Below are 22,010 nucleotides of genomic sequence, written 5' to 3' on the forward strand. Positions count from 1 at the left end.
AGCCCTGACAGGAAGGTAGGCATCCAATCATGCAGGTGAAGAGCCTGCGGGTCAGAGAAGTGAAGTGACTTGCCCAAGGTCACAGAGTCAGTCCAGCTTTAAGACCCCAAGTACTGGGGGCCGGGCCCGTGGTGGAGTGGGTAAGTTCGTGCACTCTGCTTTGGTGGCCTGGGGTTTGTCAGTTCGGATCCTGATCACAGACCTACACACTGTTCATCAAGCCATGCTGTGGTGGCGTCCCACAGAGAGGAACTAGAATGACCTACAACTAGGATACACAATTGTGTGCTGGGGCTTTGGGGAGAAGGAAAACAAAGGAAGATTGGCCAGAGATGTTAGCTCAGGGCTAATCTTCCTCACCAAAAAAAAGTATTAAAAAAACAAAAAACAACAAACCCAAGGACTGAAGTTGTTTCCCACGGCAGTCTGCAGAAATCTGCAGGTAATTTCCAAGCCCCAGAAACAAGCTTTCGAAGAGCCCCTTTGAAAAGTGCACGGAGCACTGCACACCGAGGTATTTCCCCCTCTCTCACAAATAATGGCAAAAAGGGGCATTGTATCCAGTCCTTATTTACCCCACACCCACTGTTTCCCCTCATCCTCACACAGCCCTTTGAGATTCAGAGGAGAGGGTAGTTACTCTGTCCATTTTGAAGGCAGGTAAACAGAGCCTTGTGAAGGTAAAGCGACTTTTCCAGGGTCCTCGGTTGGGTGGCAGAAGGGCAAAGGCCAGCCTCCACATCTCCCAGGCCTCACTAAGGGTGTGGGGATCAAGATCCCAGGGGGAGGGGACAGGCAGCAGCAGATTTCTGGAGTGAAAGTGCAGATAAATTTTAAAGTCTAATCTAGTTTTGTCAGATGTCTGCATCATTCATTTGATCTTCGGCCTCAGTTTTCACATCCAGCAAATGGAGATGATAATGATCACAGGATTTAATACCAGGTGATATGGGGTCACAGCATGCCGTGTCTCAGGACTTGTAGGGAGAGCAATGAGATAAAAGATGCAAAAAAGGCTTTGCAGCACGTGCAAGATAAGATTATTTTTCAGACCCAGCTCCTGCCTTCAGAACTTATACTCCGGAAGGGAGAGAGCAGTGCATGAAATGCATGCTCTTCCCACGCTCGCCTAGGCTGTGGCAGACATCGCATATCAATTGCTGCACTTCAAGCAGGTATCTCCAATTGATTAATATTGAAATGAGAGGTACAGTCTATCTGCCATCCTGGCTGCAGAAGGAGAAACAAACTTCCCAGTGCCAGACACCACGTTAAAGTGCCTTCTTGACCCCACAGGTGAAACCTCAGCCTCTGCTCATTGACCACCCACTGCGAGCCTCGTCCTTGCTCCACATTGTCCTCTAATCCTCATGACAACCCTGCAGGTCAGAGATGGCCATTTCCATCTCACAGGCGAGTCTCTGAGACGAGACGGCGAGGCTGCTTACCCCAGTTCACCCAGTTTGTAACTGACCGAGGCCCTATTTGAACCTGGGTCTGTCTGTCTCCCGAGAGCACACACTTGCCACTGTGCCACACCACCTCCCCCAGACAGAAACCTGGCAGTTTAGGCAAGGCTCGGAGACATCCCCAGGGCCATCCAGAGGGCTCTGGGAGAACTGAAACACTGCCACCCCTTTTCTGGCAGAGATTTCTCGTTCCTGCTGGAAACAGAGGGCTCGCCAGCACCGGAGTCCACCTCCTAGGAGAGGCTGCCCACAGTACTTTGATACTGAACACATGCCTGCGGGCCCAGTGATGGACAAACCCTTTACACATCTCAGAGTAAAACTCACGGATCCATTTCCATCTTGGCCCAAGCCGTGGGCACTGCCCCCGGAGGCCCTGGCTCTGCTAATTCTCTCATCAGCCTAATGGGAGGACAATCATCAGAGTCAGGATACAAATTTAGCTCCAGACACTTTTTTGGGAACTCAGAAAGTTTGTGACTTACGGCCTCATTTTAAAGAGGAGCAGATTGTTGACACGAACTCCGGGTAGTTCTCGTTTTTCTCAAGAACCAAGTCATATGTGCTGTTCCTGGGGGCACCATTAGGTCATGGCTGAAGTCCACGAGTGGCCAGAAAAATCTAGCAGCTGACCTATCTATAATTAACCTAAGAGTTTGTTTATTTAACTGTCTTAATTACAGACTCATTTGAGTAGCATTAAAAATAAAAGATGAACCCCAGGAACAGAAGAAGGAACAGAAGGATGCTCTTTTGTCCAGGCTTAAAAGGACCATTGGAATGTGTGACTAGCCACTGACAGGGAGAACGGCCATCAGGGAGACTTTCAGAAGCATTAAATCGAGACAGAAAATGCTAACATGAGCAAAACTGACCCCTCAGAGGCATGTTTTGTAATGAAGTCAGATGATCAGGGTTTGAATCTCAGTGCTTTTTTCTTTTTTTGGTGGGGAAGATTCATACTGAGCTAACATCTGTGCCAATCTTCCTGTATTTTGTATGTGGGATGCCTCCACGGCATGGCTGATGAGTGGAGTAGGTCTGTGCCTGGGGTCCAAACCCGTGAACCCCAGGCTACTGAAGCAGAGCATGGCAAACTTTAACCACTTGGCCGCCGGGCCAGCCCTGAATCCCAGCTTTGCTGTGTTCTGTAGGTGACCTTGTGCAGGTCACCTAACCCCTGAGCCCTTCAGTTCCTCCCTTAGAAGAGCAGTGGGTGGAGGTCGGGTGATATTGATGACACAATAGCTAAAAGGTTGGGGGCACTGGTTGCATGCCAGGCGTTGTTCCAGCACCTTACTTATAACCACTGACTTAGTTCTCACGATTGCTCATAGTAAGTACTTACTCACTGTGGAGCAGGTGTTGTTCTCACGTTACGTCTGATAGATGAGGAAACTGAGGCACAGAGAGGTTAGTGACAGAGTGACAGAGTCACGCTCAAGGTAACAGAGCGTGGAGTGGGAAGCTGGGATTTGAAACCAGGGACCTGGCCCCAGGGCGCAGACCCGCTGTTCTGCCCCACTTTGGGAAGAACTTACGCAATGGGAAGTCCTCAAGACAGCGTTAGGTTGAAATCTAGTTTCTTTTTCTTTGTCTTACAAGGGTGGCTTTCTGATGGCTTCTGCGTATTTTTCTATCTGATATAAATAACTTTTTGCTTTTTCTCTCCCTCGCCCCCCTCCAGATATCAGTCGATCCTGGAGAGAAAATAACTCTGTCTGGTTCATGGTGACAAGGTCAGGGCGCCTTCGGAGAACACTCTCGTTGGTGCCGTCTCCCTCCCGGGCTGAGAAATCCCGGCATTTATTTTAAGCTGAAACATTCTTATATTTAAAGCTTGTCATCAGGCTGAAGTTTGTTTATTGCATTCCATAATTATGATGAATATATTTTAAATAGAAAAAGATTTGAAATGTGGGACAGCTGCAAAAAATATGGTGTCAATCACTGAGAATCAACCCACATCTGGAGTTAGAACTTGGGTGGGAATGGCTTGTTTTGCATTTTTATGACCAGATGCATCCAGATTAGATGTACCTTATAAACTTCACCCAGACAACTGTCAGGGCCAATCAGCCTTAATTGAATGCGACATTTTCTCCGCCAATCTGCCCTGAGCCCAGGCCAAGAATCCCCCCTGTATCCCGGCCCTGAGTGAGCCGTTACCACGCACACAGGATCTGTCAAACACAGGCCAAATTAAATACTGGACTTCGTTCCACAATGACTTCCAATTAGAGCAGGGTGACGTCTGGACGGCTTTGAATGCCCCCTTGGCCCCGTCACTCGGAGACACAATCAGTGAAGAAAAGAGGAGGCAGGGTCTGCTGGTGATGGGCCTGCACCGTGCTGTGCCCCGGGCTCCGAGCACTTGCTGTGAGCCAGGGTGGCCCCGGTGTGTCATGTACACCTTCTCTCTGAGTCCCTGCAATAGCCCAGAGAGATGGGGATGACTCCCGCTTAACAGGTCAGAAAACTGAGGTTCAGAGAGCTGGATGGAGGGTCTGGCCCGAGTCTACAGGCTCAGAGAGCTGAAATATTCTCATCAGCTGGCTTCGTTTGACTCATGGTGGTTTTCAACCCCCCTGAGGACATTTGGACGCATGGGAGGGCAGTTTGGGTTGTTGCAATGACTGGCGTTAGCGCCAGGGGCCCAGGCATCCTAGCCCTCCCGCAGTGTGAGAGGGAAGGCTGAGGACTGGAGAACTGTCCCCTCAATGTGCCAATGGCACCCCCTATTTACTGACTCATGACCCCACACGGGCGGGCACCCACAACGAGGAAGCATGTGATTTGGTGTGCAAATCAAAAGGCTTTGAGAATATCTTCTTCTTCTAGACTTCCAAGACATCACTTGTCGATGTACAGCTAACGCACGAGTCCCAAAGATCGCAGTGGAGAGGAGAGAGCGCAGGAGGACAGAAGGAGGAAGATTCTGTCCTTCCGAAACATCCAGTAAACATTAGCCCTCATAATTGTTGTCAAGCTTGTCATTATTACTTGTAAGGTTTGCAGATCAAGGCAGGATTCTGCAACAGGTGAACAATAAAATCTTTACTATCTGTATTTTACTTCCCAAGCTAGAGCCAATGCAGCCTCCTAAAAGAGTAACCAGTCAATCAATCAATCAATCAATCAATCAATCCTAATAAGAAGGATCATTTATCTCTCATGTCCCGGCTCCTATGCCACAAGCTTGACAGTACGTCACCTCAACTCCCTACTGCAATCCTGTGGTGTAGGGGTTATTCCTTTAACCCTGTTAGAGATAAGGAAAGTGAGGCTCAGAGACGTTAAGTGACAGCCTCAAGTCGCACAGCCAGCAGGAGACAGAGCTAAATTTTGAGTCTGATTCCATAAACCAGACTTACTCTCTGAACCCTGAAGTCCAAGAAAATCATAACTGGCTTTGGTGACAAAATGCAAACCAAAGGTGCTGGCTTTTCCTAAAAGTACCTCTTGAACTGGCTTGAACCAGAATCCAAAATGAACGTTTACTTAACTGTTAAACCAGAGAAGGACAGGGACATCAAACTCTTGGCAAGAACAGGCATAAGTGGAAGTCTCCCCCAGCACGCCTGGTTTTAACGAGGACCATCATTTGTATCTAGTTCTGGGTAACAAAGAGATTTCCACAAGTCAGAGGCAAGGATTGAAGGGGGTTGCTGATCTGGTTACAACAAATTCTATTAAGTAAAAAATTTTATCTGACAGAGGTTTTCATCAGTCCCTCTCGGCACTGGAGACAACCTCCTGAAAGAGAAGGCGGGCTTGGGAGGGTTTGTTTTTTGTGAAACAGAAATGAAATTAGCAAGCAGTTTACGAAAAGTATTCCTGCACAGAGGTTGCAAACCCAGATGTGTTCGGGGCCAGCCAGGTGTGGGGAATGAATGTAGTTGGTGGCATGCGAAGCAATAGGGAGGGGTGAGGACTGTGGTGAACCGAGGAGCCAGCACCCAGCCAGTGGTGCGTCAGTTCCAGCCAGTTATTTCATGATGACATTAGGTTGGCGGGTTTTTTGACTTCTCAAGAGAACATGGGATTTTGTGTGAAGTCTCCTGGTAGTTAAAGATTGGTAACAAATTCAAATTAAAAAAAAAAAAAATTGTGTGGGACAAACCAAAAATGTCTGTGTCCTGAAGTGGCCTGTGAGCTGTACAACCTCTGATGCCCCACGCCTCCTTGACCCTCATAATGGCCCTGGGCAGTGGGCACTGTGGGGATCCTTCTGTAACAGTGGAAGAAACGGATTCAGAGAGGGCAACCATCCTGTCCAAAGTCACACAGTGGGACCCTCCCGTGTAACGCTGCAGCCTAGTGTGGAGAACAAAGACCTGACTTCAGAACATTGAAAACCTTTGACAAATGTAGCAAAACCTGTGCTGCTGTTTGTTCTTCACAAGCAGTCCCTCGCCCACTTCTCTGTGTGCCTCAAATCTCCCTCTGCCGTTCTCTATAAGGACACCTGTCATTGCATTTAAGGCCCACTCCGATAATCCAGGATGAACTCATCTTGAGACCTTTAATTTAATTACCTCTGCAAAGATCCTTTTCCCAGGTAAAGTCTCGTTCACAGGTCCCGAGGCTTAGACCACGGACCTATCATTTGAGAGGGGGGCGGGGGGGTGGCACCATTCAACCCGCTCCGTATCCCTCCTCCGTTTGTCTGATTCTTGAATTTGAGTCGGTGTTTAAAATCGGGAACCCCAGTCTGCTTCATAATGGGGGCACCCCAATATAAAGCAGCCCTCCAGGAATGTGGAGTCCCCGGGGGAGGGGAAGCCTTGGCCCAGGTGACGAGGCGATGTGCCTTCTGCACCATCGATTGTCTTGAATGATGGTGTGGAATGATGGTGTCCTCTGTGCATTTCCCTAGAAAAGCATCCTCCTGGGCTCTCAGAGAGAAAGGCTGTGGCACTGGGGCTCTGATGCGACGGATCGGGGCTTGCCTGTGAGGAGCACAGTCTGTCCAAATTAGGCTGCTCAGCAGAGGGAAGTGCTTGAGAGTGCGAAGTCACTGTTCATGTCTGTGGGCAGCGAATGTCACCAGCCCAGAGAACAGTATCTGAATGGCTCACAAGTGCATCTTTAAAAATGGCGCCCGGACGACGCTGGTCTGATAAGATAGCTCTCGTCAGCTCAGAAGAGCCGTGATTTCCACAGATGGGTGAGGAAGTGTTTTCCTTGCCTCTTTCTGGCTGCTCTGTGTGCTCCTACTAATTGAAGGAACCAAACTGGCATTAGGAAAAGGTACATTACAAATGACCAACCAAAAAAACCGGTTAACTTTAGAGTAACAGGAGATTTTTAGACAGATGGAGAACAGGCAGGGACGCCAGCATGCTGGGAGATGGCCTTCAGGAATTTTGGCTCTGAAAGAAAAGGGATGGAGTAGGAGGGGGGCGCGAGGTGTGCTTGCTGGCACCTGCTGAATTTGGGGTGGGGGCAGAGCAAGGGTAGGGAAAGCCAGGAAAACCTTGCAGTGGGCATCATTATTGTCTGCAAAGCACTTTCACAATATTTGCTCCTTTAAGCCTAAGGCAGGTCTCTGCAGGAGCAGCTTGGGTTGGTGGGAAAAACAGTGGGGTCAGACGCAGGGTTGAAGTTCCACCAACCTCGCTGTGTGACCATGGACAAACGACTGGCCCTCTCTGAGCCTCAAAGTCCTCAACTATGAAATGGAGATGATAGCTGTGCTGCACCTTCAATAATCATCTTATTTCTTAAAGTAGGAAATGGACTGTCACTTTATGAGAGGATTTTTCACATTATAAAGGGAATTGACATGGAACCCATGAACTTGACCTTCTATTTGTAACACCTGCAGTTTTTCAAGAGCATAGTCATTATGTGGACACACGAGGAGACCTCCCACACCTGAAGAGGGCTCTCATCTCTATCCGGTCCCCAAGCTTCAGTTTGCTCCTCTGCAAAGTAGGAATGTCAATAAAAAATGCTGTCCTTCTGGGTCGTATTAAGATTGAGCCGTTTAGATGCTTTTGTTAGCAGAAGCAAGTAACAAAATCCCAACTCAAATTTAGGAGTGGCTTTCAATGTCCTCAAAATCTGTGGGCTCATATAAGAGGAAGTCCAGAGGTGTGATGGTCTCCAGTGGGGTTGGATCAGTGGTCCAATGTCGACCTCAGAAGCGCAGGTTCCTCCTTCTCTCAGCTCTGCCGTCTTCACTGATGGCTCCATCCTTCATTCCTGGGGTGAAAACAAGATGGCGCCAGAAGTCCCAGGCATCCCCTCCAAACATAGAAACATCTAGAAGAGGACAGAGTGCGTCTCCTGTAGCTCGCTTTGAGGAGGGAAGAACCTGTGCCTAGCAGCAGGCCTGCCCTCGCATCCACCTGGCCCGAGTTCAGTGATCGGACCAGTCCCGACCCAACTATTGTTAAGGCACGTGGGGCTGGCCTGGCGCTGGAGCGGCTCAACCTCCCCAAGGCTCGTGGCTCTGCAGGAGGGGAAATAACTGATCCAAAATGGGGTTCTTATGAAAAGAAGAAAGAAGGGTGTCTGTTGGGTTGTCCTAGAAGAAGAATTTGAACTGCCGGGAAGACTTCAGCAGGAGAACGAAGCCATGGGACAGAGAAGGGAAGACAGCTAATTAAGGGTTCTTTATCAGGCCAGTTGTCACCGTGAGTGACTGGAGCTCAATCCACACGGAAACTTGGGGGACAATGTAGAACACAGCTCGAGGGGGTCCTGACCGAGGGCTGAGGAAGCTAGGGTGCTTCTCCCCAGCATCCACTTCGGCGCTGGTTGGGGGCCACTTCCAGTGCCTTGAACCGGGCCCTCTGGCTTACTCTGGGTACAGGCCTAGCAAGTTCCAGGAGGTAGGAAAACCCCTCAGGCAGAGGTCCTGGGTGTTTGCAGGCGGAGGTGAATGGCACCAACAGTGTACGAAACTGGGGATGGAGCTGGCGTCGGCAGCCAGTGGTGAGGGCTTTCTAGCTAAAGAAAAGAATCTTCTTAGCCACCAAGGGTAGGCAGCCCTTCTGACACGAGCCACAAGATGCCCAGCAATATATTCACCACTGGCATAAAGGTCCAAGGGCTTATCTCACCAAGTGCAGACCAACAAGTCTTTCCAGATCTTTTCTCTCTGCTCCTGGCTCATCTCTGAAATCGCTGGGCTTCTAAGGCGGAGGAAATAGCAAGATTCCCCGTCCTCCTCCTCATAGCAGTTACTGCTTTTCGCAGCTGCAAAGGGCCGGGAATTATGCTCGACACGTCTCATTTAATGCTCGCAGCAACCCTGTGAAGTGGGGAATGTCACTAGCCCATTTTATAGATGGGGAAATTGAGGAACAGAGAGGGGGATGACTTATTAAAGTCACCAAGTGATGGCTGAGGTGAGTTCAAACCCATGCCTGGAGCTGCCGTTCCAACTCGGGGAACCAGTGGGCTCAAAAAAAGTGCTGAGGAGGATGTACGGTGCCACCAAAATGTTCTTTTTAGCAATACAGTGTGTCTCGAGAAGCAGGGAAGAGGACCCCTTGAGCACCGGAACACCATGCTAGGCTCCTTCTGGTTGTTTGCTGCTGTGTTGCCAGAGCCTAGAACAGTGCCTGGCACACAGGAGGTTCAGTAAAAGTCGGTTGAATGAAGGAACGTCTCCATAAATGTTATGGGGTTATTTCCTCATCCTATGGATAAGAAAACTAAAACGGATAAAGGTTCAAATACAAAAAAAAAATTCTGAGGGAGCTGGGATTCAAACCAAGGCCTCTGACCCCAAGTTCTTTTTCACCACACTGTGGGGTGTGTGGTTGGGCGCTGGCTGCTGAACAGGACCACAGGGCCTGGCTGACTTTCCTGTGGTGGCTGAACGCTGAGCCCCTGGCGCTGGCCACTAAAGTGTCACTGCCCACTCCTGACCCTAAAGGGCTGTGGGTGAGAGGGTTTGGACCCACACTGACCGAGAGAAACACACCATGAGCCACAAATGCAAGCCACATATGTAATTTTCAATTTTCTTGTAGCCACATTAAAATTGTAAAGAGAAACAGGTAAAATTAATTTTATTAATGTATTTTACCTAACCTAGCATATATCCAAATGTTATAATTTCAGTGTAAAATCAATATGAAACATCACTGGAGGTTTCTTTCTTTCCTTCTTTTTTTGGTACCAGGTATTTGAAATCCAGTGTATATTTTATCCTACTCTCAATCGGGAGTAGCCGTATTTCAAGTGCTGAAGAGCCACACAGGGCTGTGGCCACCATATTGGACTGGGCAAGTCTGCACGCTTTAGAGGCAACTTTCTCTCTTCTCACTTTCCTCTCCCTCACCTCCCATGCACACACACGCAGGATCCACACACACAAAACACCAAGGCCACTTCAAATATATGTTTTACACTACTAAGAACCAGTGTTTACTGAAGCAAGGCAACAAGCATCCTTAAATTCTAATGATGCAGTGTAAATGGGCACCAATTTGGGCACATGCCCTTTGGCTCACCAGTTTGAATTCTAGGATTTGATCCTCAGGAAATAGCTGGGAAAGTATGCAAAGGTTTAAGTATAAGGATATTCATCAAAGGGTTTGCATTAGCTTCCTCTTGCTTCTGTAACAAATTGCTACAAACTTAGTGGCTTAAAACAACATACATTTGTTATTGTACAGTTCTGGAAGTCGGAAACTAAAATGGGTCTCATTGGGCTAAAACCAAGGTGACTGCAGGCTGCGTTCTCTCTGGAGGCTCTGAGAATCTTGCCTTTTCCAGCTTCCAGAAACCTCCCTTCTAGCCAGCAACATCATCGCCCCAACCACTGCTTCCATATTCACACCTCCTCGGCCTCTCCTGTTCCGCTCTTTCGCGTACGAGGACCCTTGTGACTACACTGGGCCCACGTGGGTGACCCCGGGTCATCTCCCCATCTCAAGCTCTTTAACTTGTCACATCTGCACAGTCCCCTTTGCCCTGTGAGGTCACATATTCACAGGTTCTGGGCATTTGAGAGTGGACATCTTTGGAAGGATATCATTCTGTCTAGCACAGGATTGTTTTTAAAAGAAAAAGAAATCACCTTTGGGGTCTAGGGTTTGGTGAAGAGTTCTTAGATATGACACCAAAAGCTTGGTCTATGAAAGAAAAAAAACCTCAATAAAATGGACCTCATCAAAATTAACTTTTAATCTATGAAAAAGGATGAAAAGACAGGCTATAGACTAGGAGAAAATATTTGCAAACCACATATCTGACAAAGGACTCGTATCTAGAATATATATATATTCCAGCATATCTAATACATATTAGATATTTATTATGCAGTATATTGTATATATATGCTCGAAATTTGACAGTAAGATCACAAACAATCCGATAGGAAAATGAGCAAAAGATATGAGGAGATTTTTCACCAAAGAGGACATGCGGATGGCAAACAAGCATCTGAAAAGATGTTCTGCACCATGAGCCATCGGGGCAAGGAAAATGAAGACCGCCAGATACCACAACACACCCCTCAGAGCAGGTAACATTTAAAATGGGGGCGATTTCAAATGCTGGAGAGGTTTTAGAGAAGCTAGATCTCTCATCCACTGCTGGTGGGAATGTCAAATGGAACAGCCACTCTGGAAAGTAGTTTCACAGTCTCTTAAAAAACTAAATATACACTTACCAAATAACTCAGGAATCGCACTCTGGACATTTATCCCAGGGAAATGAAAGCATGTCCACACAGAAACCTCTACAAACATTCATAGCAGGCGCTGGCCCCGTGGCCGAGTGGTTAAGTTCGCGCGCTCTGCTTGGGAGGCCCAGGGTTTCGCTGGTTCGGATCCTGGGCGAGGACATGGCACTGCTCATCAAGCCACACTGACGTGGCGTCACACATAGCACAACTAGAAGGACCTACAACTAGAATATACAACTATGTACTGGGGGGCTTTGGGGAGAAGAAGAAGAAGAAAAAAAAGAAGATTGGCAACAGATGTTAGCTCAAGTGCCAATCTTTAAAAAAAAGAACATTCATAGCAGTTTGATTTATAATAGCTAAAAAAATAGAAACAACTAAAATGCTCTAAAATAGACGAATGGTTAATAGGTGTGGTTCACCCATACCATGGAATATTTCTCAGCTAAAAGAAGGAAGAAACAATCAACACGGGTAATAACTCGAATGAATCTCAAGGGTATTATGCTGAGCGGAAAAAAATATCTATCTATCTATCTATCTATCTATCTATCTCTCAAAATGGTGAAAGTATAGAGAGGGAGAAGAGATTAGCTGTTGCCAGGGCTTGGGGTCGGGGGAGGGACTCTGAAGGAGAAGCACGAGGCAGATCGTAGTGCTGGTGGAAGAGCTGTGTCTTGGTAGTGGTGGTGCTTACAGGAATCTACGCATGCGATGAAAGGACATAGCACTATACACATTGTGTCAATGTCAATGTCCTGATGTTGATGTTGTACTATTGTTACGGAAGATGTAACTATTGGGGAAAACTGGGTAAAGGGCACATAGAAACTGTACTGTCACGTGTCGCTTAACAATGCAGACGCGTTCTGAGAAAATGTGTCATTAGGCGATTTCGTCATTGTGCAAACATCACAGAGGTTACTTACATAAACCCGGATGGTCCAGCCTACTGTGCACTGAGGCTCTGTGGTACTGATCATACGGGACCACTGGTATAGATGCGGCCCTTCACTGACTGAAATGTTGCTATGCCGCACATGACTGTTCTATCTCTGCGACCTCCTGTGAATCTCGTACAATAAGAAGATGCAGAGCCATTTAGAAAGACCAAGTAAAACCACACAGGTAGACAAAGAAACTCAGAATACAGAACAGTATATCGTCTAAGACTCCCTTGTAACTGGGTCTGTCTGGGCATGGACAGACAGTATCCGCACGGACAGACCACAGAAGTCTGAAAAGACACACCAAAATGTTAGCAGTGATTTTCTCTGGGTGACTTTTGTCCTTTGAACTTTTCAGTACTGCCCAGTTTTTTACAATGCCCAGTGTTGCTTTGATAATCAGGGAGAAAATGCTGTTTCCATTTGGGGGAAAAAAAAAAGAGAGAGAGAATTTTAAGAAGGCAGCCAAAGGGCAGCAGACTGTGTTGCCATCCCATCTTCCTGCCCCAAATGCAGCCCCGTGAGCGTGTGCAAAGGGAGGCCTGTGGAGTGATTCCTCCTCCTGGGAGAGGGGACCGTGAAGTATGTGCTTTGCTTTCTGGCAGGAACCGAACGAAAGGAGATGGAGTGATTCAGACCAAAGACCGCAGCAAGCTGGGAATAAAACAGCACCTGGTAGGGTCACTAGAATTACGACCCAGCCAAAACATCTGTGTGGACGCGGGGGTTTGCGTTCAAAAAGAAGAGAAACCGGTGGTTGAGCCTGGGTGAGGAATTAAGCCGTGGGGACTCCTCCCTCTCTCACTTGCTCTCTTTCCAAAGTATTCTTTAATATTTTTGCTTTGTCATCATTTCTGTTAAGAGCAGCACCTGGTTTTACGTTTGCAAACACAAGCCCGAAATGCCTTTCTGCTGTGCTTGTCTCTCTCGGGACCCAGGGAGGCCGCAGCCCTGTGCAGTCACCCCTAAGACTCAGCTGGGGAAGGACGAGCAGAAATTTTTGAGGGTTAGGGTAGCAATTAGGACTGGCATAAATAATCCAGCCAACAACTGTCATAGTAATATTCCTTTCATTTTGAACCATTTATTGTGCCCCAGGCGCTGTAGTCGCTGCTCTGTGTAACTCCTGAAGTTGGTATTGTTCCCATTTTATAGACAAGAAAACCAAAGTCCAGGGAAGGTGACCAGCCCAGGTCACATGGCTAGTCTGTGACGATGCTGGAGTGAACCCCAGTTCTGTCTGGCTCCAAAGCTGTGCTCTTTCCACATGGGGACTTGCCCCTCATTTTCCTTGGTTGCCCGGTGGCTAAACCGGGGAGGGGGACAGCCTGCATATATCCCCGTGGCTAGCCCCCTCTTCTGGGCAGGAGGTAGCACTCAGGGCAGATGCCTAATGGTGCCACCGAAATGGCCACTGCCCGGAGCCTGTCCCTGGATGCTGAGGCGGCTCCAGCTGGGAGGGAATCTCCTGTGCACAAGCTCCCCCTTATGGAAATGAGGGACATGCCGCTGGAACTCCAACCTGCCGCTCCACCCAGGCCGAGATGCCGGGAGGGCCCGGCCGGCCCTTGCCGGGACCCAGCCCCCCACTCCCGCCCAGCCCCAGGCTTGGTGCTTGGAGAGTGCTCCTGCCTGACCCCCAAGCACACATCTTCTTTGGTGTCCCACTTGAGGACACGTTCTTGAATCCACACATTGTGGAATGTTGATAAATAAAGTAACATAAGCTGACAGAGCCCCCAGGAGAAGTGATGATATTTACAGTGGCCTTCTCAGGGAGCCCTTCCCCTGTTTATACACCAGAAGGAAAACATCCTTTCTTTACAAACAAAATAGCAGGGGTAATGTTTTATTTCCTAGGGTGGCTGAGAACTGCTGTCTAACTGCAGAGCTTTGGGCAAATCTTGTCCCCTCTGTGAGCCTCAGTGTCTTCATCTGTAAAATGGGTGTGCTGACGCTGACGTCATAGGGCCGGTGGCCATAAAGGGCTTAGGCAGGTGCTTAGCCATTCCTTGAGGTCCTTCTGGGAACGGAGAGAGGCGTGTTACTGTCCCGGTGCTTATTCACCTATTCATTCAGTCACTCAGCGAAGGTTTACTGAGTGCCCACCACGCGCCTGGCAAGTACAGCTGTGAGCAAACCAGCAGGGGCCCTCTGTACCTTTAACAACTATGGAGAACCTGGCCCCCAGGAGCAGGACTGTTTGACAGAAGCAGCGGGAAACGGGAAGAGGGAGAGAAGAAGGGGCAGCAGTGTGGCCTCCCTGGGTCAGCTGGACTGGAACTCAACACGCCTGATCCTAACGTGGCGCCTATTCCACTCGTTCTCGGTTCCTCTTTCCTTCTCTCTGAGCCTTCATTTGCTCAACTGTGAAATGGGAGAGCAGAAGAGAATGCTTTGTAGTGGTGCTATTATTTGACCGGCCAAGATCCTTTGGGTCAAAAGGTGGCTTTGCTCCAAACTATCCCCTCCTCCATCCCCCAATGCCCTCTCTGGGCCTCCCCACCCACTGTGGTGCCCCATGCGGTCCTCCAGCCTGTTCTCCCTGAGCTCTGGCACACCATCCCTGCTCTTCTAGACTTAGGCCAAGTTGGCCAAATGGGGACCTGGCTCTAGAATACAAACCTCAGGTAAAAGGACCTTTGTCACGGCTCCTCACGGCTTGATTGTGAGGATTTAACTATGAGGACCCCAAAGTGCATGGGCATGACAGCGCTCTCCACAAGTAGTCTCGTTGACATCATTATCCCAGGCATCTCTGTGGACGTGCATCCCAAGAGATGGCCCTAGAGGAGAAAGGAAATGAGGAGTCTCAGCTGTGGAGTTTGCCAAGAAAATACCCTTGGGCTTTCTCGAAGGAGGAGATTCCAGAGCTGAAGACTGAGACAAGCATGAGGTTGCAAGTTGGGTGCAGAGAGCTGAGTGTGGGGAGGGGGTTGTTCCACATAGAGAGAGCAGCGTGTGCGGAAGTTCATGTCGTGAAATAGCCTGGGGTTTTTCTCCTCCTTGGGACAGAACTGCAAGCTCTTCAGTATAGTAGGGTAGCCAATGTGGGGGTTTGGGAAGAGGAGGCTGGACACCTGGCCACGGGGGCTTTCAATGCCGAGACAAGGGCTTGGGACTTTGTATCTCAGAACCAAGGAGGCCACATTCACGCCACTGGGCAGAGCAGAGAGGAGAACTGTAGCAGGAGATACCAGAGTGGCCATAATCCAAGGGAGAGAGTGGGGTTGGCTGAGGTCAAGGCCATGGGCGTGGAGAAGGGAAAGTATTTGAGAGATGTTCCTGAGATGGCACCAGCAGGGCTGTGTGATGGATTGACTGTGGGGCATGAGGCAGAGGGAAGATCTTACTATCTAGTTGGAGGGCCCAGACAGACACCCAGGGAACAAGAGTGAAGTAGACGAGAGAGAGGATAATTAAGTGCTAAATTGTGCAGCTTAATTTATTGTTTGGACAGTTGCCTTGTACTGTAAACCCCATTGCTCTAATGAGCTCATGACATCAGCTGGCAAGGAAGGCATGCCCAGCTCATCAGCCGTCACAGCTGGAGCCATCCGTGGGCACTGCCCAGATGCTTATCTGCACAGCTGGACTCTGGGCTCCTGGACTCGCTTTGCAGTTGGGGGTACCAACGAGCTCGAGGCCAGGGCAGCCCTGGTAAGACCCCTTTCTTAGAAGCTCCAGAATCTGAAAGGCCCAGAACTCACAGGAGTTTTAGACCCGAAGAGCAAGGAAGCACGGAGTTTGAATTTGGCCATGATGCAGAAGCGAGGGTCCTGCCCTGGAGTCCATGGGAACTGAATTCACACCCAGCCACCTTCCTACTTATGTGACCTTGGGCAGTCCCCTGACATTCTCTGTGCAGTAGACATAATACCCACTTCTCAGGATTCAAGTAAACACCCAGAATGTGTGCTGCAAACCTCAGTTATCAAGAAAAGATGATCCCAATTTAAAAAGATGTTTAAGCAACAGATATGTAAGAGTACCCACCTGCCACATGCCACAGCCCGGGGCTGGTGCTCCTGGGGGTACAGAGGACTGATCCTGGCTGCTTACTATGGAGGGGAAAACCAATTCATCCTTGATTATATCACTGTGTTTATCACGAGAGAGGAATTTGTCTTGGGGGAACCCAGAGATCCTTTCTGGGGAAAGTGGCGTCCAGAGGGGAATCTCAGATGATGTCTAGACTTTCTCACTAGAGAAATAAGAGCCCCTGGCACGTTTTCTCCTTAACACGGATTGTTCTAAACATCTTTGTCGGAGGAGCTTAGGAGAACACCTGGTGAGAAGGGTTGAGGGGTGGGGTGAAATGAAGCTGCGTTTACAGAGCACTGTAAATCAGATCAAGGAGGGTTCATTTTCCTAATCAAGGACAGTCAGATCCGACGGCGATTATGAAGGGGCCGAAGCTCCCACGAGCCCATCTCCGCAGGCCACCATTCTTCACGACACTGATCACAACTGTAATGGAAGGATCTCTGTTTAATTTCCTCCCTGAAATATGCACCCCCCAGCCCTGCAATAGAGGATGCCTGGCATAGGATGGGCATTCGGTAAATTCTTGTTGAGTGAACGAATGAAGCAAGCTCAGGCAGTAGTCAAAGACATTCACATGGAAACAAGCTGTCAGATCACCAAAGATTGAAAAGTGATTGTTCATGCTCAACATTGGCCCCAGCAAGAGGGAGACAGCTCTTTGGGCACTGCAGGTGGTAGGATAGTTACAGAGGTTCCCGGGGGACAGCTTGGCCATCGAAAGTGTCAAAAATGCCATCCACTTCATCACAGCAAGGCCACTTCTCAGAATGGAGCCTCAGGAGGCCTGCGCCACTGGAAATAGTCTAGATGCTCAACAGTCGGGGACGCACTAAGGAAACTGTGATGTCCTTGGGATGTTCCGTAAGCATTTACAGTTGTGATGGAGATGTATATATGGAAAGACGCCCATGACATCTTAAGTGGGGGAAGGCCAGCCTCCACGTCCCCGTGTGCACGTACACCCACCGAGTCTGGGGGACAGGGGCCATCTCTGGGCGTTTTCATCTTCTCCTTTTTTGCCTATCTGTATTTTCTACACTAAAAACAAAGGAGAATGTATTATTGTTATAAAATAATAAAGTTGTTTCCATATTAGTTTTTCAAAAGAAGAAAGGAACCACACCAGAGTTTCCTGGACTTTCCTCTCCAAGGTGTTCCGAGCTCAGCCAGGGACACTCAACTCTCCCCCGGGACAGGAGCGACTGGGGCAGATGTGGGCAGCTGTGCAGAACGGACCAGGTGCCCCTCCCTGGAATAGCGTGGTCTGTCTTCGGACAGGTCTCTGGGGGCGTCTCCTTTGGACAGGGGCCCTCAGGACCGGTCTTGGCTGGCAACGACCGCAGGCCACGTCTGAGCCTTGTTCTCAGCCATGTCCAAGTTCCTGGGTCCTGGGACCTGGTCTAGAGCCCAAAGTCAGCCAGAGCTGGGTTCCAGTCTCTGCTCAGCCACTTGCCAGCTGCATCACTCACCTCTCCTCTCGTGTGTAACTGAGGGTTATCATTTCTAGAGTGTGGGGCATTGAAAAGATTAGATGAGCAAAAGGATGCAGGGGAGGAAAGATCCAAAACCCAGTTGCCCTCTGTGCTGCCCAGCTCCTCTCTCACACTGGCCTTGAACCCTGAAAGAACCTAACGTGGCTCCGGGGGACCCCTCTGCTCTCCACCTGCTCCTGTTGACTAGGCGGGACGCCTAGCTCCTCCCTCTCAGCTGCTCACAGGGGAAGCAGAGAGGGCCAGACCCTCCTCTCTCCGCGGCCCAGGAAGTTCTCATGGAGGGTCCTGTCACCACTGAGGGCTGGGGGCTGGTTGCCTGTCCACAGGCGGGAAGTTAGGACAGAACCACACACAAGGGGCGTCAGGGTCTGGAAGAACAACTCGGAGGGACCCTCTCTCCCGTTCACCCAGATCTGCCACTTCTCCTATTCCAGACAGTGGAGGAAATGGGGACTATCTCTGGAGGGTGTGTGTGTGTGTGTGTGTGTGTGTGTGTGTGTGTGTGTATGTGTATGTGGGCGGAAGTAGTGCTGAGGGAGCCGCAGCTGTGTACTCAGTGCTCGCCATGTGCAAATGTGCTGCCGGGTGCTTTCGCAGACATTATCTCGTTTAAAGGGCTCTGCGTCCCGGCAAGGTGTGTGGGTACTCTTCCTGCTGACCAGACATGGAAATGAATCTCCGAGAAGCTGGATCAGGACATCCCGCGGGGGCGGGCTAGAGAGGACGCAGGCTGTGCAGTTGAGCCCATCGGAGAGCCGGCTCCCCCATCCCCACACAAGAGGATCTGTGCACGTCGCCTCTCCGAGTCCAGGTTTCCCAATTTGTCAAATGGGCTTATTAACTGTGAAAGTGGCGCGGTGAAGATTAGGCATAACATGCTCAGGTCACCTAGCCCCGTGTCTGGTATCGTGTAAAAACACAATAATTGGCTGTGATTTTTTTTCTTTTAATGACAAAAATTGCTGCGTCTGACTCCAGATTCCACTGAGAGGTAGAGGGGGGACCTGGGTGGGGGTGACCATAGAGCAGGGAAAATAAGGTCAGCTTCCTCTGCGATGGAAACCACGTGGCACCAATACCAACAGTCGCAGGAAACCATCCTCGCCCTGTTCTCCGATCAAACGAGAATGATCCGGTGTTTGCCCACCAGCTTCTCCACCTGCCTCCAGGTCTGCGGGGAAATAGACCAGGATTATAGCGACCTGTCTCCAGAAAGCGACTGAGGATGAAACAAACACATATCATCACCTGCTGGGTGTCAGGCACTGGCTCGCTTTAGACAGAGGAGGACGCTGGGGCTCAGAGAACTTCAGTGACTTGCCCAGAGAACAAGTGGCAAAACCGGGACTTGAATCCGAGCCTGTCTGCCCGCCGGCCTGCCCAAGTCTGCTTCGTTTTCTCCTTGCCATTGTCCCTCCACCACACTGACGCTTTGATTAAAAAAACTTATGCTTTCAAACCTAATTCTGTTTACAAAGTTGCAGGGGAGTAAGACGTAAGACGTTTGTGTGTGTTGGGGGGGGCGGGGGTGTAGAGTGTGTTTCCCATTCTGTGTGTGCATGAAAGAAAAACAGAACGACAACCCGAAGCCCTCCTGAGTGGTCTCACATCAGGAGAGCGGCTGCCTTCCCCCCCCCACCCCAGGGTGGCTGTGGCATTTTGAGTAAGCTGCAGACCCCCCAAGCAACCAGAACATTCTGTACCTTGTGGCAATTAGTCCCCACTTGGCTTAAGGACTCCAACATCAAAGCAGCCTCCGCCTGCTGCCCCAGGGAGACCAGGGGAATGAGCCCTTTCCCCCTCATTAGGGGCTCCAGCCACCAGCAAAGCAGACTCCGGACAACAGCACCGGCCCCATCAAAGGCCCCCTTCTGCAGGGAAGGCCTCTGTAATCCAGGGGCTGGCTCTGCCCTGCCCCCTCCCAGACGGGCTCAAAAGAGGCCGTCTGGGGACACCTGACTACTCTCCAGTTCAAAGCCAAGTGAATGCATTAACAAGACAAAACACCATTTTCCTGTCTCGGGGAAACTCCTAGGGCCCTGCCTTAAGCTGCCTGCAGTCAAGGCCTGGAGCACACACAATCCCAGCCCACTTAGCCGTGGGGCCTGAAGTCAGGCCCCTCCTCTGCCGTCTGCCCAGCCTTTGAAAGCCCCAGCACAAACAGGGGCTAACTTAAGCCACTCAGCAATGCCTCTTCAAGCCTAATCTGCTCCTTCGGAAAGTAGGTGGCCAGTCTGGAGCCAGCCCTCCTAAGAGCCAGGGCTGAGAGGGGAGAAAGCAGGCCAGCTCGGAGGCTGCAGGCTTCCTCTGCAAGCAAAGAGACTGTTGCTTCTGTAGCTGAGTACGTGAGAGCAAAGGAAGAGCTGGGAGCAGCCTCCCTTCGGAATCCAGGATTCTAGAGCAGAAGTGCCAGATTTAATCATTGGCTCATCCATCCACCCACCTGTTCACCCATCCATCCATCCATCCAACCATCCATCCATCCATACATGCATCCATCTGTCCTTTTGTCCATCTGTCCATTCACCCATGTATCCATCCATCCCATTGCATTCTAGATCCTGTTCCAGGCCCTGAGAATCCAGAAAGGACTTAGACACAGATCCCACCCTGAAGGAACTCCCAGTCTATAGAAAGAGCAGAAAGTAGCTCCTGGATATAGGAGAGGGATGGCTGAGACGCAGCAGGTGGCCCAGAGGAGGGAGTCTGAGGTGACCAGGAAGATAGCACAGAAGGTGTGAAACCTGGACCTGGAAGGTGAATAAGAGTTTTACCAAGCAGAAAGGACGATGGCATTCCAGGCAAAATCACGGAGGCCTGAAATAGCCTGGAATGGTTGGGAAACTACTAACTGTTTAGTTTCTGAAGTTTGTATGAAAGGCTGAGGTGGGGGGGGGGGGGGGGGGGGAAAACAGCAAGAGATGAAGCTACAGCCAAAGAATGGGGACCCTTTATTCCATGAAGCCTGTTCCCTGAGGAGCATTTGTACACACACATACACAGACTAACACAAACAAGTTCCCACACATGCAAACAGCAAGTTTATGCACAAATACACAGATGTGAATGTCTTTATGCACGTGCATGCTCATGGAAATATGCTCATGCATGTGCAAGCACAGACACACAAAAAAATAACATACACACAAATGTGCTCACTTACACATAAAAGCATCTACCTGCGTTCCAACACACATGCATATACGCACAGGCATGCTAACACACACAAACTCACACATGCCAAATGTCCTAGCACATACATTCAAACCCTGACATACACACAAACAAACCCACAGGGACCCACATACGACATCCATGTTCACTCACGCAAACCGTATATATGTGCCCATACACACGCGACACCAGGGAAAGGCCGGGACTATGATGCCTGCCTCTCATTATTCCTCAGTCATAAAAATGCGCTGCAGGCAGTGAAACTTGGCAGAGCTGGGCCCATCAGCTGTGCTTGGGCTGCAGCCGTGTGTCCCTGGGCTCCACTCAGCTCTGCCAAGATGGTGGGGCTCCCTGTCCTGATGTCAGCCTCGTTTCCCAGCCTTCCCAAGCCAGCACTGCTCCCACTGTGAGAGCTGCTTTCTGCTTCTGTGGCCGTTGTCTTGCTGGGGTGGTGGGACAAATATATCCAGCACTCACGCGCGTGGTAGGGTGGCCAGAGCTAGCCCTGTGACATTGTCTCCTGGACAGTTGCCCAGCCAACTCTGGGCAGGGCAGCATCATTGTAGGCACAAGACCCGGTGGGTTCTACTCTATTCCTCCAGTCCCATCTCACGGGCCTCCCCCAACCCACACTCTGCTCCAGCCACCCTGGATCTGCCCTGCTCCCTGAACTTCATTTCCGATGTGCTCTGTCATCAATACGAGGCCACAGCTGGGAGGCCTCTGACACTTAAAGACTGGGGACCTCCTGGAGCAGTGGGAGGTGAGGCGTGATGGGGGTGATATTAGCTAAACTCACTTCAACTAAAGTCACTGTTAAGGTTCTGCTTTTTCAGCCATAGCCCTTTTCCCAAACCTGCTTATCCAGCATCCCACCTATCTGCTCATCCATCTACTTGTATATCAACCCCGCTTTGTCTATTTATATCTCTATCCATCCCTCCAGTCATAGACACAGTTCCTAAACAATCTCCCCGTTTACCCATATACTAATTTTTTCATCCATCCATCCATACATCTACCCATCCATCCATCCACTCATCCACCCATTCTCCGTGTATTTATCCATCCATTACATGTCTGTCCATCTACCCACCCACTCAAACAGCCATCCATCCATCCGTTGTCACCCACCTAACTATCCATTTCTTTGAACACCTAATCATCCAATCATCTGTTCCTCTGCTCATATACCTGTCCAAATGCCCAGCTATCCATCCCTCAATCC

Source organism: Equus quagga, chromosome 7, assembly GCF_021613505.1.
Source record: "Equus quagga isolate Etosha38 chromosome 7, UCLA_HA_Equagga_1.0, whole genome shotgun sequence".
NCBI lineage: Eukaryota > Metazoa > Chordata > Mammalia > Perissodactyla > Equidae > Equus > Equus quagga.